Source organism: Anabrus simplex, chromosome 1 (assembly GCF_040414725.1).
Source record: "Anabrus simplex isolate iqAnaSimp1 chromosome 1, ASM4041472v1, whole genome shotgun sequence".
Classification (NCBI taxonomy): domain Eukaryota; kingdom Metazoa; phylum Arthropoda; class Insecta; order Orthoptera; family Tettigoniidae; genus Anabrus; species Anabrus simplex.
In genome coordinates, this window is record NC_090265.1 from 828619224 (window position 1) to 828636199 (window position 16976).

Here is a 16976-nt window from a genome sequence, read left to right on the forward strand (position 1 = left end):
GACCGTCAGTGACCAATGTTATCTCTCATCTTCTTTATGATTTACACTAATGACTTTAGAAACATATATTTATAGAATAAAGCTGTCCTTTATGCCCATGATACATATATATTGTAGTGATACTGCCGAAAAGTTACTAATAGTTATGCAAAAATTAATAAGATTGCTAGGAAAATGTTTGTCCTCGAATATGATGTATATTAATGGCAGTAAAACTGAGTATGCTGACTTCTTTTCCTACAGCACACAAATCACTTTTATCTCCGCATCAAAAATATCCTCGGTGTGTATGTTGGGTATTCAGGCCGAAGGCTGGTTTGATCCTCTACAGGTCCACTAACAGCTGTCATAGATAGCCTAGGTGTCACTGAAGAAGCATACTAGGAAATGAGGAGTGAGGTAGTTTCCTGTTGCTTTCCTCACTGAGCCAGAAGTTGCTATTACATATCAGTCTGCCAAGCCCACTGAAATGCATGCACCAACCGACACTATGAGCAATATTTTCACACCGTTCATAACAGGGACTGGCTGCATAAGGAACGGTATTACTAGAATCGCTCATACCTCGGTCACATTCATATTGTCAAAGCCAAGGATGAGACTGAGACATTTCAATGAAAGTAACACATTTATTCTAGCTCATACCAGAAGACATAGTGCACTGTAAACACTAAATCCCGCCAGCAAAGGCGTACCGTGATAAATGTGTTTAAGTATCTGGGTGAAGATTTGAATCAATATCATAAGTGCGATCATCACATGATTAGTGTGCTCTGCAAAACATAATCACCAGTTGTAGGATTTTTGAATAAGCTAACTAATGTCTTGCCAGAAACTATGTTAACAACTATCATTCTCTGGTTCATGTTCATCTTATGCAGTGCATCTGCTACCTGTTTGGAACCGCTGCCTTAAGACAGCCCGAAGTCTCTAATATATTTTGCAAATCAGGGCTATAAATAACGTATTTAACCCTCCTCCCTCTAGCACCCGTTACTTATACATTCATCATACTATCCCACCTTTACCAGTTTTAAATCCCCTTTATTCTAGCTACTCACATTGTATTATTTTATTGTATCATTAATATGCACAAATAAAAGTGCTACATTGAACGCTTCAAAATTAACATAGCAAGCGATTACTCGTGCTTTTGTGGATCGTCACAAACAGTGGACCATTTACTGTTTGTTCGACTGTGCCATGTTTGGAAGAACAAGATTCGAACTTGAATGCCATCTACACAATTGTAATATGGAACTTTTCAAAGACGTTATACCACCTGTTTAGGACATCCTGCTGCTACAAACAGTTCCTTGAGTTCATTCACCACATCTTCAATAATGTAGTTTCCTAATTTTGTGTCAAGGACCAATAATTAAAATAACTGATTGAAGCTATGTACAATAGGGTTCAAACTGTTAATATATTAAATAAATAAATAAATAAATAAATAAATAAATAAATAAATAAATAAATAAATAAATAAATAAATAAGACCAATTTAAATCTTGTGCCACCTGTTCAAACAAACGGTTATTGCACAAGAATATGATCCTTTGAAATATGGGACCAGAGTAATGTTTAATTATATAATCTCGTGTTGGCATATAAAACAAAACGCTTTATTAAGAAGGCTAGAATATTCTGGTTACATAAATACTTCATTATAGACTGTTATGCCTTTCAGCGTTCAGTCTGCAAGCCTCTGTAAATTTACTAATCGCCGCCACAATCCTCTATTTGTAACTAGTTCGGTGGCATTGTTTAGTTCTATAAATTATCTTTAAATCGTTGGAAACTGAGTCTAACCGTCGTCGTCTTGGTCTCCCTCTACTTCTCTTATCCTCCATAACAGAGTTCATTATTTTCCTAGGTAACCTATCCTCCATCATTCGCCTCACATGATCCCACCACCGAAGTCGGTTTATGCGTACAGCTTCATCCATCGAGTTCATTCCTGGCTTAGCCTTTATTTCCTCATTCCAAGCATCCTCCTGCCATTGTTCTCACCCCTGTTTGTACCAGCGATCATTCTCGCTACTTTCGTGTCTATTACTTCTAGCTTATGGATAAGATAACCTGAGTCCACCCAGCTTTCACTCCCATAAAGCAAATTTGATCTGAAAACAGACCAATGTAAATACAGTTTAGTCCGGGAGCTGACTTCCTTCTTACAGAATACTGTTGATCGCAATTGCGAGCTCACTGCTACCTGCTACCTGTTTGGAACCGCTGCCTTAAGACAGCCCGAAGTCTCTAAAACATTTTGCAACCATACCGTCTGTTCGGTAAAAATCTATCCATATATTTACTGTTTTATCCTGCAGTTATTGATGTAAAGCGTGGTATTGTGACCGTCAGGCCACAAATGAAAGAACAGGTGTTGGTGCGGCTTGTGTCTGCGTGTCGGCGAGATGGGGTGCGCGCGACCTTGCACAGGGGCGAGAACGAGTTTTTTTGTGCAGAGAGCGGCTGACTGGCTAACGGAATAAAAATAAAAAAATGAAGGTTGGTGACTGGAAGAAGGAGGCCAGCGCGTGTCACTTATAATTGCGAGGAATGATATGAATGAAATACTTGTAATATCTTTGGTGGCGACGTGCATAATTTACGGAAGGCTCAAGGACTAAAGTAAAATAAACTGGATAAAAGAATAGCACATTTGGAGGATATAAATTAAAAACTGAAATTATGGAATAATTTGCACGACCTTGTGGCTAAGATGGTGATGAAGTTGTAGATTACTACAGTAGAAGAATTTAGCCCCTCAATTGACTTTACTTCCGTGCAGGTGCACCAGTCATGATATTTAAGTCATGTGATACGAATACTCGTTCTCACACACCCTCTGGCGTGTCTTGGACTATCACCTTCAGTCGCTCAGCGTGGAACGTCGCTTCACTCCTGTGCTCTACACGTCTGAAAATTGGATATAATTTAGAACAGTGCTGTGATCAGACGCCGAATGTGCAGACATTAATCCCTTAAAGTACGTGTCATTTCTAAAATACTGTTACGTGTGTGCTTGGAGCCTACTCTAAAACATTTTGTGTAAGTTTCAGCTTTCTTACGAGTGGACGCGGAAGACGTGGACGTGAATAAATTCCAGAAGAGGACGGAATCTCACTTCATGGATTATCAGTGCTTCACCATGAGGTTCTAAACCTTTGACCATCGTTGGCGGCGCCGGGATGCAGATTCTTTTTTCCTGGCATGGCTGATTGAGAACCCAGACTTCCAGACATGAAGATTCATCTATAAGTTAAGTCGATTACGTCTCATTTATATCTGTTCTATGTAGTTTTGTTCTATCCTTTTCTTTTTCTCAGTAAGCTATTTTGACACTTTTTTATGGCAATTTATTTGCTCGAATACGTCATAAAACTGACACAGGTGATTATTTAATGACCATGTGGCCATGAATTTGACAGTGAGGGTTCTGATAGAGTTATCCATGTGTTATCGACACCATCTTTGCTTATTGAGTAAATTTCGTCACGAATATGAATTAGTTTATGTTTGATGGATTTAATGGTAGGATATTTCGTCCGTATTTTCTATATTTTCCTTGTATTTGAACTTCTACTTGTACCTCGTGTCTGAGACAACGTGTCATCGGGATATTGAGTCCGAATTCTATGTGAGAATTTAATGTGAACATGTGCATTGGAAGCATGTGATAATTAATTGGATGTAATTAATCATCGAGACACTTTTAAGTGGATATTATGTATTTGTAGGACGATGGTAGGTCCTGATATTTCACGGCTACATATTTGAGATTAAGATGCGACAGGTTAAAGTCGTCATTGTGGTACATTGTACGTATAGAGTATATGGAATAATTGGCACGAATCTTCGCGAAACTGAGCTTTTCACGTGTTTATGGATTATTCGCGATAAATGCAGTGTAGCCTAATATTAGTGTCTTCAGATGATGAAAATGAAAGTCCATGTTTATCGATGTACTTTTAATTCGTGGGAATATCCCAAATTTTCTCAAGTAATCCAGTAATTTCAATCTCAAGGTACAGAGGAATGTTCGAGAAGGCCTTAGGTCTAAAGAACAAGTCTTCGACGAAATATCTAAATAATGTCTGATTCGTGATTATACCAGCTCATTCGTTGATGTAAATTTTACTCTCATGTGATAACTCAATCTTGCTGTGACTCAATAAATTTGTTAATAGGAGAGTAAAGCGGTTGATCGACACTCGTCGACATGTACATAATGTAGATATTTTCTTCTTAGTACTCACAGTCTTCTTACCAATTTCCGTAGTTAGCTGTAGAAGTAGTGATTTATTAGTATTTAGAGGGTTATTCTTTTATGTGTTCTATTCTGAAACATGTGACACTGATATTATCGATTGATAGTGGACAGGACCTCCACATGGATGGTATTATCCCCATTTATTTACGTTTGCAAGCCCGAGAGGCGTTTTATTTAGTTTAATCATTGGTCAAATACTTAACGTTCAATACAAATTCTCACGAAAGGAGATGTGAGACGACGTGAACAGGTATATCCGACGTCTCGGATTAACTTAGAGAAAACCAAGGCAAATTCAACTTTTCATTTTATCGTTAAGATAACGACTGTAAATTTTATTATTTTGTCATAAGTGTTAACTTTTTGAATCTTGGTTATTTCTTTACTAAATTCGTTCTTACAATTACTGCATTTTTTCCAGATTATCGATGAAGGCTTGGCCCAGACCTCATTTTTCTGAATGAAAATTTTTAATTCAACTTTAAACAAATAACTTAATAACTTTGAAGACGATAAAAAAAATTTTTTTTTACAATGTAAATACTCTGTTAGAATGTCAGGGAAACAACTGCCGTGTACCATCCCATTTGTGTGTGCCTAGGTTTGTTACATCAAGAGCCAGATAAAATTCCTTAACGTAACGATCATAATCATAATCATAGATTTCAGGATGGCCAATACTGCATTAAATTGAATAAAAGTGTCATATTTGTTTTCTACTTGGAACGCACTCATTTGATGAACCCTATGATAATCCTGCCACATTCATTTATTTTATAAGCCTACAGCCACCGAACTGAGCACCCCTGGGGTGTCTCGTGTTCGATGACTAGCTAGGACGGGCACATCTTAGATTCGTACAGGAAGAGGATTATTTCGTCCGTATTTTCTATATTTTCCTTGTATTTGAACTTCTACTTGTACCTCGTGTCTGAGACAACGTGTCATCGGGATATTGAGTCCGAATTCTATGTGAGAATTTAATGTGAACATGTGCATTGGAAGCATGTGATAATTAATTGGATGTAATTAATCATCGAGACACTTTTAAGTGGATATTATGTATTTGTAGGACGATGGTAGGTCCTGATATTTCACGGCTACATATTTGAGATTAAGATGCGACAGGTTAAAGTCGTCATTGTGGTACATTGTACGTATAGAGTATATGGAATAATTGGCACGAATCTTCGCGAAACTGAGCTTTTCACGTGTTTATGGATTATTCGCGATAAATGCAGTGTAGCCTAATATTAGTGTCTTCAGATGATGAAAATGAAAGTCCATGTTTATCGATGTACTTTTAATTCGTGGGAATATCCCAAATTTTCTCAAGTAATCCAGTAATTTCAATCTCAAGGTACAGAGGAATGTTCGAGAAGGCCTTAGGTCTAAAGAACAAGTCTTCGACGAAATATCTAAATAATGTCTGATTCGTGATTATACCAGCTCATTCGTTGATGTAAATTTTACTCTCATGTGATAACTCAATCTTGCTGTGACTCAATAAATTTGTTAATAGGAGAGTAAAGCGGTTGATCGACACTCGTCGACATGTACATAATGTAGATATTTTCTTCTTAGTACTCACAGTCTTCTTACCAATTTCCGTAGTTAGCTGTAGAAGTAGTGATTTATTAGTATTTAGAGGGTTATTCTTTTATGTGTTCTATTCTGAAACATGTGACACTGATATTATCGATTGATAGTGGACAGGACCTCCACATGGATGGTATTATCCCCATTTATTTACGTTTGCAAGCCCGAGAGGCGTTTTATTTAGTTTAATCATTGGTCAAATACTTAACGTTCAATACAAATTCTCACGAAAGGAGATGTGAGACGACGTGAACAGGTATATCCGACGTCTCGGATTAACTTAGAGAAAACCAAGGCAAATTCAACTTTTCATTTTATCGTTAAGATAACGACTGTAAATTTTATTATTTTGTCATAAGTGTTAACTTTTTGAATCTTGGTTATTTCTTTACTAAATTCGTTCTTACAATTACTGCATTTTTTCCAGATTATCGATGAAGGCTTGGCCCAGACCTCATTTTTCTGAATGAAAATTTTTAATTCAACTTTAAACAAATAACTTAATAACTTTGAAGACGATAAAAAAAATTTTTTTTTACAATGTAAATACTCTGTTAGAATGTCAGGGAAACAACTGCCGTGTACCATCCCATTTGTGTGTGCCTAGGTTTGTTACATCAAGAGCCAGATAAAATTCCTTAACGTAACGATCATAATCATAATCATAGATTTCAGGATGGCCAATACTGCATTAAATTGAATAAAAGTGTCATATTTGTTTTCTACTTGGAACGCACTCATTTGATGAACCCTATGATAATCCTGCCACATTCATTTATTTTATAAGCCTACAGCCACCGAACTGAGCACCCCTGGGGTGTCTCGTGTTCGATGACTAGCTAGGACGGGCACATCTTAGTGGCGCCCAACGTGGGGCTCGATTTGTGGCTTAAAAATGTGGCTTAATCCATCGTGGAACTTGATTAATTGCTTCTCCACGTGGTTTAAATTGACTTGCTCAAATTATGAATTATTCACGGTTCGGCAGGTTCATTTCAGATTTAATGCCATCCCAGTTAGGTAGAATTCTAACAGAGTACGCGGAATTTTCAGAGTATTTTACTTAAGATTATGTGTTTCACATGGAAAAATGAGGGTTAGGAATTTTCTTCGTGAAACTTGAATTTGCCTTATCACAATCAACATGTCTGGGGGGAAAGTTTCTGCATTTCGGCGTTTGCTGACACAGGTCACTTTATGAATAATAGAATGGATCTCGAGGAGATTAGGAGGTTATTAGAGACTCTGACAGTAGAGAGTAGGGGAGCACAGGAAGAGAATAGGAGAACACAGGAAGAGAGTAGGAGAGCACAGGAGGAGAATAAAGAGGAATTTAGGAAGATGCTGGAAGAGAGTAGGAGAGCACAAGACGAGAATAAGGAGGAATTCAGAAAAATACAGGAAGAGAATAGAAAAATACAGGAAGAATATACAGAGGAATTTAGGAAAATTCAGGAAGATAGTAATGAACGATTGAGTCAGAAAATGAACATTATGGGTGCTGCGATACAGGAAGAGGCGAAAAAAGGTCGTGACGAACTATATGCAAAACTGGAGGAAACTAGTTGTCGGATTGACAATATCGTGTTAGAGTGCAGGGAAAATCAGAAAAAAACCCTGGAACAAGTTGTTACTTTGACGAGCCAGATTAAAGAGGATAATAAGGTTATCACCGGGAAGGTCACCGCTCTTCAGAGTGACGTAGTCCTAGTCAGAAATAACATTGAATCTGTGAGGAAGGAGATAGATGTTATAAAGGTAGAGATTTCCACGGCACAAGAAGAGATGTCAGAACAAGTGAAAAATCTTAGAGGAGAGGTCGCAGAAGACTTGAAGAAAATAAAAGAGAAGGTCGACGATGATCTCCGTTCCGTAAAGGACAGTATCTCAGTCAACCAAATGGAGATACAAGATATTTCACTCCAGTTCGATGATATCAAGAGCATGATTGACAAAGACAAGTCGGAAATACTCGAGCAAATTATTAATCTTGCCGGAGATGTCAAGTCCGGGAAACAGAAGATGGAGGAAAATATGGACGCCCTCCAAAAATTAGAAAAAGAAGTAGGATTCTTGAAGTTGCAGGATAGGAGCACTAGGGTCTTAGTGACATCATTAATGGACCGACAGAGTAATGTCGAAGAGGTCGTACAGGCTAAATCTACTGTAACAGAAGGAATATCGCCCGTAGCTGAATCGTCTCAGAATATTACCCACGTTGAACAACCCACAGCAGATCCCAGTACTACACCGGCACAGAGCGTACCTCAAATCATTAATTTTATCCGAATGAGCGAGGACAGGCCTAGAAAATTCAACAACTTAAACGGGGTCACGCCTAAAAATTTCATTAGGGACCTTGATGAATATATTCGTGATCAGAAGATCCCTACTGAAAAACATCTGCGAACAGCGGAGAAATTTTTAGAGGGAGACGTGCTCAACTGGTACCATGCTTTCCGTTATACGTTCGAAGACTATGAAAGTTTCAAGCGCTTATTCCTACAGAGATACTGGGGAGCGGATCTGCAACAAGCACTACGGTTGGATTTGTATTCACGAAAATATTCCACAGATGGGCAAACGCAGTACGCTAATTACTTCTGTAATCAAGTACGACGAATGAAAGACCTCGACACTCCACCATCTGAAAATGAGTTGGTCCAGGCGATAACAAAGCAGTTTCCTGTGGAAGTACAGCGCTTACTCATTGCTGCTAATGTTCAGACCGCCGTGCAGGCTGAGGTTATTCTCAGACAGCTCGACCACACCATGAATGTCTCAACAGTACCGAAAACTCAAAGGAGCAATACTTATCAGGTCAACGTAATAGACACTCCGAAAAACCGGAATTCGCCTCCAATGCCTCAAAACGGAAATCAGAATGAACCTAAAGAGTACAAAAACTATCCCAGAGCGTACGATCGTCGATGGGAAGAGAGAAGAATGAGACCCAGAGAGGACAGGATGGAAGATCCGAAGAATGTCCGAAGAAGGGGAAATTACCGGACACGGGACCGACCACAGGACTATAGACGGAATAGGCCTTATGATAGACCTAGATATTATTCAGATCGTAACTACCGGAATTTCAGAGATGAAATGGAGAACCGTCATCGAGAAAGCATGAGGTACATTGAAGAATTACGGAAGGAAACTGAAAAAGGCTCAAAATGGAAGGACGCCATTCATAATCAAGACACCGATCCAGATGTGATGGGAGCCGAGAGCCCACAGTTCCAGCGACACCGGAATTCACCTCATGACGATAGATTAAATCCTTCGGCACCACAATATCAACCTGAAAATCAGGGCGCCAGAAGAAAGACTCCAATGTGAAGATATCAAACCATTACTCTCCTATGAACAGTTATATTCAATGCCTCGAACCTAAGACTCTACCGTAAAGCAGAAGAGTGAAGAAAGAAAAAAAAGAAAAGACCCAGGTCGGCTATCGAAGAAATACCATGGAAAATTAAACAGTGAAGTAGACAGCATACGGACCACATTTTAAGGAATGAACACGATTGTAAAAATTTTTAACCTTGCTTAAAAATTTTTGTCCCAGTAAGAGGTGGATGTGACCGTCAGGCCACAAATGAAAGAACAGGTGTTGGTGCGGCTTGTGTCTGCGTGTCGGCGAGATGGGGTGCGCGCGACCTTGCACAGGGGCGAGAACGAGTTTTTTTGTGCAGAGAGCGGCTGACTGGCTAACGGAATAAAAATAAAAAAATGAAGGTTGGTGACTGGAAGAAGGAGGCCAGCGCGTGTCACTTATAATTGCGAGGAATGATATGAATGAAATACTTGTAATATCTTTGGTGGCGACGTGCATAATTTACGGAAGGCTCAAGGACTAAAGTAAAATAAACTGGATAAAAGAATAGCACATTTGGAGGATATAAATTAAAAACTGAAATTATGGAATAATTTGCACGACCTTGTGGCTAAGATGGTGATGAAGTTGTAGATTACTACAGTAGAAGAATTTAGCCCCTCAATTGACTTTACTTCCGTGCAGGTGCACCAGTCATGATATTTAAGTCATGTGATACGAATACTCGTTCTCACACACCCTCTGGCGTGTCTTGGACTATCACCTTCAGTCGCTCAGCGTGGAACGTCGCTTCACTCCTGTGCTCTACACGTCTGAAAATTGGATATAATTTAGAACAGTGCTGTGATCAGACGCCGAATGTGCAGACATTAATCCCTTAAAGTACGTGTCATTTCTAAAATACTGTTACGTGTGTGCTTGGAGCCTACTCTAAAACATTTTGTGTAAGTTTCAGCTTTCTTACGAGTGGACGCGGAAGACGTGGACGTGAATAAATTCCAGAAGAGGACGGAATCTCACTTCATGGATTATCAGTGCTTCACCATGAGGTTCTAAACCTTTGACCATCGTTGGCGGCGCCGGGATGCAGATTCTTTTTTCCTGGCATGGCTGATTGAGAACCCAGACTTCCAGACATGAAGATTCATCTATAAGTTAAGTCGATTACGTCTCATTTATATCTGTTCTATGTAGTTTTGTTCTATCCTTTTCTTTTTCTCAGTAAGCTATTTTGACACTTTTTTATGGCAATTTATTTGCTCGAATACGTCATAAAACTGACACAGGTGATTATTTAATGACCATGTGGCCATGAATTTGACAGTGAGGGTTCTGATAGAGTTATCCATGTGTTATCGACACCATCTTTGCTTATTGAGTAAATTTCGTCACGAATATGAATTAGTTTATGTTTGATGGATTTAATGGTAGGATATTTCGTCCGTATTTTCTATATTTTCCTTGTATTTGAACTTCTACTTGTACCTCGTGTCTGAGACAACGTGTCATCGGGATATTGAGTCCGAATTCTATGTGAGAATTTAATGTGAACATGTGCATTGGAAGCATGTGATAATTAATTGGATGTAATTAATCATCGAGACACTTTTAAGTGGATATTATGTATTTGTAGGACGATGGTAGGTCCTGATATTTCACGGCTACATATTTGAGATTAAGATGCGACAGGTTAAAGTCGTCATTGTGGTACATTGTACGTATAGAGTATATGGAATAATTGGCACGAATCTTCGCGAAACTGAGCTTTTCACGTGTTTATGGATTATTCGCGATAAATGCAGTGTAGCCTAATATTAGTGTCTTCAGATGATGAAAATGAAAGTCCATGTTTATCGATGTACTTTTAATTCGTGGGAATATCCCAAATTTTCTCAAGTAATCCAGTAATTTCAATCTCAAGGTACAGAGGAATGTTCGAGAAGGCCTTAGGTCTAAAGAACAAGTCTTCGACGAAATATCTAAATAATGTCTGATTCGTGATTATACCAGCTCATTCGTTGATGTAAATTTTACTCTCATGTGATAACTCAATCTTGCTGTGACTCAATAAATTTGTTAATAGGAGAGTAAAGCGGTTGATCGACACTCGTCGACATGTACATAATGTAGATATTTTCTTCTTAGTACTCACAGTCTTCTTACCAATTTCCGTAGTTAGCTGTAGAAGTAGTGATTTATTAGTATTTAGAGGGTTATTCTTTTATGTGTTCTATTCTGAAACATGTGACACTGATATTATCGATTGATAGTGGACAGGACCTCCACATGGATGGTATTATCCCCATTTATTTACGTTTGCAAGCCCGAGAGGCGTTTTATTTAGTTTAATCATTGGTCAAATACTTAACGTTCAATACAAATTCTCACGAAAGGAGATGTGAGACGACGTGAACAGGTATATCCGACGTCTCGGATTAACTTAGAGAAAACCAAGGCAAATTCAACTTTTCATTTTATCGTTAAGATAACGACTGTAAATTTTATTATTTTGTCATAAGTGTTAACTTTTTGAATCTTGGTTATTTCTTTACTAAATTCGTTCTTACAATTACTGCATTTTTTCCAGATTATCGATGAAGGCTTGGCCCAGACCTCATTTTTCTGAATGAAAATTTTTAATTCAACTTTAAACAAATAACTTAATAACTTTGAAGACGATAAAAAAAATTTTTTTTTACAATGTAAATACTCTGTTAGAATGTCAGGGAAACAACTGCCGTGTACCATCCCATTTGTGTGTGCCTAGGTTTGTTACATCAAGAGCCAGATAAAATTCCTTAACGTAACGATCATAATCATAATCATAGATTTCAGGATGGCCAATACTGCATTAAATTGAATAAAAGTGTCATATTTGTTTTCTACTTGGAACGCACTCATTTGATGAACCCTATGATAATCCTGCCACATTCATTTATTTTATAAGCCTACAGCCACCGAACTGAGCACCCCTGGGGTGTCTCGTGTTCGATGACTAGCTAGGACGGGCACAGTATTATGTCATAGAAGGCAATGGTATTTTTAATCGCAGAGCAAAATTCGCTGCCATCTGTTGAATATACTGTACTTGGAAGCTGGAAAAGATTAGAGATTCAAAAGGTATCAAGAGGGTTCTGTGATCAGAGGAAGTCTGTACTCTCTGGCTTGACATTTAGTATTCAAACATGGCTGCATGCAATTACATTACTAAGGATGGAAATCACATATATCAGAATATTAATGAAAGTGTTAGTCGCTTAGCAACCTGCTAAGTACAGAATGTATTGCGGGTTAGGGTAAGCCTTCGCCTGCAATTATTGGAGTGATCATTTACTTGTAATGATTTGATTTTATGATTACTCAAGGTTGGCTGAACTTAGAGACCTATCAATATTTCACGATTCACCGACAGGTACTTCCGGTGGGAATAAAACAAAATTAAGCATTCGGTCCAGTAGAACGGACGGACGGATTTGCTAAAACTGTTTTTAGTGAACTCTTTTAATATATAGATTGTGTTGTTAATCAAACCTTTGCAGATAATTGAAGGCATTCGTAAGTACAGTATTTGTAAGATTATTTTATTCAGATGTTTCTAATAACTATTGTGCAGCTATGCAGGTAAACCAACATAGCACGGCCAAACTTTCAGGACACATTACTCATACATTGAAGAAGAAATTATGTTCTATGGACATGGGTCCGGAAACAATTTATTCCCATATTAGATCTCTTCTACAACGCTACATAGTACATTAATAATGGGAAGCACAACGGAACAGAGCGTACCAGCCTACCACTCTTTCTTACATGAAATCTTAAAAATTCCCCCCGTTAGCAACCCTCTCCTCCGTCGCACGGAATCCCAGACGCGCTGATGTGGCTTTGAGATTTTTAAATTTCATGATCAAAGTTGAAACCCACGGGAACGTCTGTTGGCGTTCTATAATAATACATTTGTATTCTTTGTCGCCGGACACCGATTGCTGTTTCTGATTTCATCTGTGTTCACTTGCTAGTGAAGGTTATTTGTTTGTTTTAAACTGCAAGTGAACTTACCTAAAGGGAAATGTGTATTAAGTGATGCACTGATGTCATATTTTCCTTTTGTAAGGGAAATAATTTGAATACAAAGTAGAATGCACGATTTTCCTTCTTGTGATATCTCATGATGGTCGCTGTTACCTCAAGGATCATATTAATGAAAGGAAACATGATTATGCATTCTCAGCTTTAAATTTGAATGGTAAAGTGACGACAAGGAAACTTTTTCTCAGTGTCGGATAGTAATATTCCAACAATGTAAAAATCTCACTTTAATGTTGACAATATTTCTAAAAATACTGGAGTTTTGGTTGTGTATTGCTAGAATGCTCAGACAGCATCTTAACTTTTATGAATATGTACTGGCCCAAGAAAAAGTTGTCTGAATGTAGAAACTCTGAAGGATTTACTAATTGTTAAAACACACTTCTGTCAGACATGTTGAGAATTTTACGACTATGTCATTAAAAACCAGAAGCTCTTGAAGCAAGCCCATAGTTCTGAAAAATAAACTTGAGGAACTGTAATTATCATATTATGTAAGTGGAATAACTTGGGATATATAAAAAATATTGTGCCCTACAGTACCCTTCGGTTCCGGCCAGGCGAGTGACGGTCTCGAACCAAGAGCATTGTAGTGACAAAAACTCCCACAAGCGTGGGCTCATGCACATAGTCTTACCTGCGTACATATCCTTGCACAGCAACACTCAAATAAAGCATGTCTTAGGGATAAATGGGGAAAAACATAGGGCAACACACGATTAGACAACAGGATATGTGAACAAGCAGCTAAGAATAATCAACATTAAAATAAAAAGATGGGGGAAACGCTGCATTCACAGTGAATAGGACATAATTTATTACAATAAAAAGACCATATCTCCCACATAAATTACAAGGAATTAACATCTCATTTAATTGTCACGCGATATTCGTCGTTGATTTCCTGGTCTCAATTCATTCGCACAGCCAAGCTGGAACAGTCACGGAATCACGGAATAAGTCAAAGTAGAGAGTAAGACAAACAAATTGTGCACAACAACTCATAGGAGCCATCTCCTGTGCGTGAAAAATGTTGTGTCACAGAACCTCGAACCCATGATCGACTTACAACAAAACTACTCTGTATAAGGCCTGGACTGGATGAAAGCTCGTAGTCCAGCATAACTAGGATACATAAACTCATAAATGAAACCATCAAAATTACAGTTCCAACATTTGATAACAAAAGAACAAGTGGCAAATCTATGAAGAACACGGCCGTACAAAACAGCATGCGGTCTTAGCAGGCAGCCATTCACATGGCCAAGGCCAAGGGCGACTCCCCTTCAGACCACTTAAGAAAAAAAACGCAGACAGCGAGATATAAAATTCTTGCCTGTGACGTCAAACTTGACGTCCTTGACTCACACAAATCACCTAGGAGAGTGTTAGCCATGCCACCCTATCTGATGCACACAGCTGTTCGACTACAGGGAATTCTTGCCCCGTACATCAAGTATCCGTCTACTCTTACGTACATCTCACATCCATAGTGCCGAAATTACATAATCATCATCTCATATCTGCCTTCATATGACTAAGACGTAAATATCATTCACTCAGATCTGCCTCCACAGGGCTTCTCCATCATTACATAAGGGTACAATCCCCTGGCACTACAATTTCCTGGCTACAATGAGGCGTAATGAACATACCTTAATCATACATCATTCAACAGCGCGAAGTCACATAATGTCAATGCGTGCGATAAGCTATATATTTAGCGCATCTACATCTCCAGCGCGATGGCTCACACACCCAGCCACGCTAACCCATGCAAGTCAAGGAGTAAGTCTCCAGTTTGTAAAAATTACGTTCGACCACCAATGAAAATCTACACTGCTGTCGAAACGGCCGTAACTGACTAAGAGATCTAGCTAATATGACCAAGACGTAAAAGATGCCACGTAAAAGAAACCAAAATTTATACAAGTGGGAAATATACAATCTACTATCTATCCTCCTGCCCTGAGTTCGAGGTCTGTGCATATTTACATAATACAAATTATTCTATACATTGGAGAGCTACTGTCGTGGCTGACGGCCATCTTGAGTTCTAATTTTGATCTATCCCATGCTTAGAGTAAATTGGATCTGTCTGACCTGGAAGTACCGAAGACATTGCGAGGCAGCTCTCTATGGACCCCTGGAAGTTATTTCATGTTGACGGTTGTCACTGCTAGCCGCAAAGTTAGATGGATTACTGGAGCCATGCTGGCTGGTAAAGGCTTCTCCGGCAGCTTCCGTGAAGGTTGTCAGGTGTCTTCTCCAGTGTCGTGGTGAGCTTGCCTTCCTGGTGTCCCCGCGTCGATGCTCGATGTCTTGACGGCTGCTCCGTTTCTACAGCTTGCCGTCCTCCTTTCTCGTTCTCTGCGACGTTGCTCTCGCTGGATCGGTGGAGGGGAACTGTAAAGAGACATAAGTTACCGAGAGTTCTGATTCGTGCCTGTCTCCACTAACGTCCCTCTCACACGTTTTAACGCCCCGTTCACTACTAGAGTTAAGTCAACTACATCAATAGTTCACAGATTCACATATGGTGACTAGATCCAGTCGTTCTATCACAGAGATGTTTTTCCAGAAATAATCTGAGCTATCATAAGATTACGAACTTCGTTTCTAATACTCGGCCCTCAAAGTGATTTGAAGCTACTAGCGAGGCAGTGGAGTTATAGGCAGTACATGTTCATGACAGGCAGGCAAACACATGTAGTATGAAGGATTCAACTTGATTATGCGGTTATTTACTTACTTCCATTCCCCAATAGATTGTGCTGGATGATAGCTGCTCGCTGCTCAGCTCTTAATCTCGATGTCCGCCTGGAGTTGTATCACGCCGTCGCAACAGCTCGACAGTCAGAGAGTGGATCTCCAGCGCTCTTCAGCCGCCTATTTATAATACGGCTCGCGTACCCAAGCTAATGATTTACCCGCGAGCTTTTCCCGCCCGCGGTTGATATGCATAGCGCGCGCCTAGTACATATCTCCAATATGCACTTGTCACTAGGCTCATGTCGCATATCAAAATTTTGTGCCAATTATGGAGGTTGCAAATTTCTTCTCGGATTAAATGCATCTATTCTGTACTCTAAAATATAAATTAATTTCCTTTTCGCTCCAAATCCTTTGTTGGCACGCCACCTTTGTGAAGTGTGTAGCGTCCTGTGTCTAAATTAAAGCGCTTGGCTGGGGTAATAACTTTATCTTATGAGCTTCCAGAAATTTCCTAATTATTCAGCTGCTCCTTTCCCACGAGAACTGCACACACTCAACCTCTCCCAGGAGATAAATTAGTAAACAAGTATCTTCCAGGTGGTCTTGAATGTACTCGATCTCTCCGGCTAAAATCATGACTCTTGGACAATGACCAATATGGTTCAATATATAAATAAAAAATGTGTTGCAATGAGGGAAATGTGCTCTCCCTGGATAATATGTATTTAATGCATTCTGAAGTGATGCTCTTTTAGATCATTTTGTCGCAAATGTTGGATATAATATGCGAGTGCAGTGACGGCCGACTAGATGCGACGCAGCGCGAATAGTTTTTGGAAGTTCTGGATGTGTGTAATTTGCTGCTTTATTAACTTGCACCTGACGTGGACGAGTTACAGCTTCATTTTCTGTTCCAAATGATATAGTAACGGCCCTTCGGTTGAACGGTTAAGCTCTTCT

General features: G+C 39.1%; 1 protein-coding gene and 1 long non-coding RNA gene across 2 annotated transcripts in view; both read right to left on the bottom strand.

Moving 5' to 3' along the window:
• Window positions 1-16976, bottom strand: part of LOC136857590 (uncharacterized) — a 251892-nt gene that overhangs the window by 101284 nt on the left and 133632 nt on the right. The window lies entirely within an intron of this gene.
• On the bottom strand, window positions 14095-16188 carry LOC137496980 (uncharacterized). Its single transcript, XR_011017563.1, has 2 exons — window positions 16054-16188; window positions 14095-15707 (listed from the first exon to the last, which is right to left on the bottom strand). It is a non-coding gene; the product is annotated as an uncharacterized lncRNA (long non-coding RNA).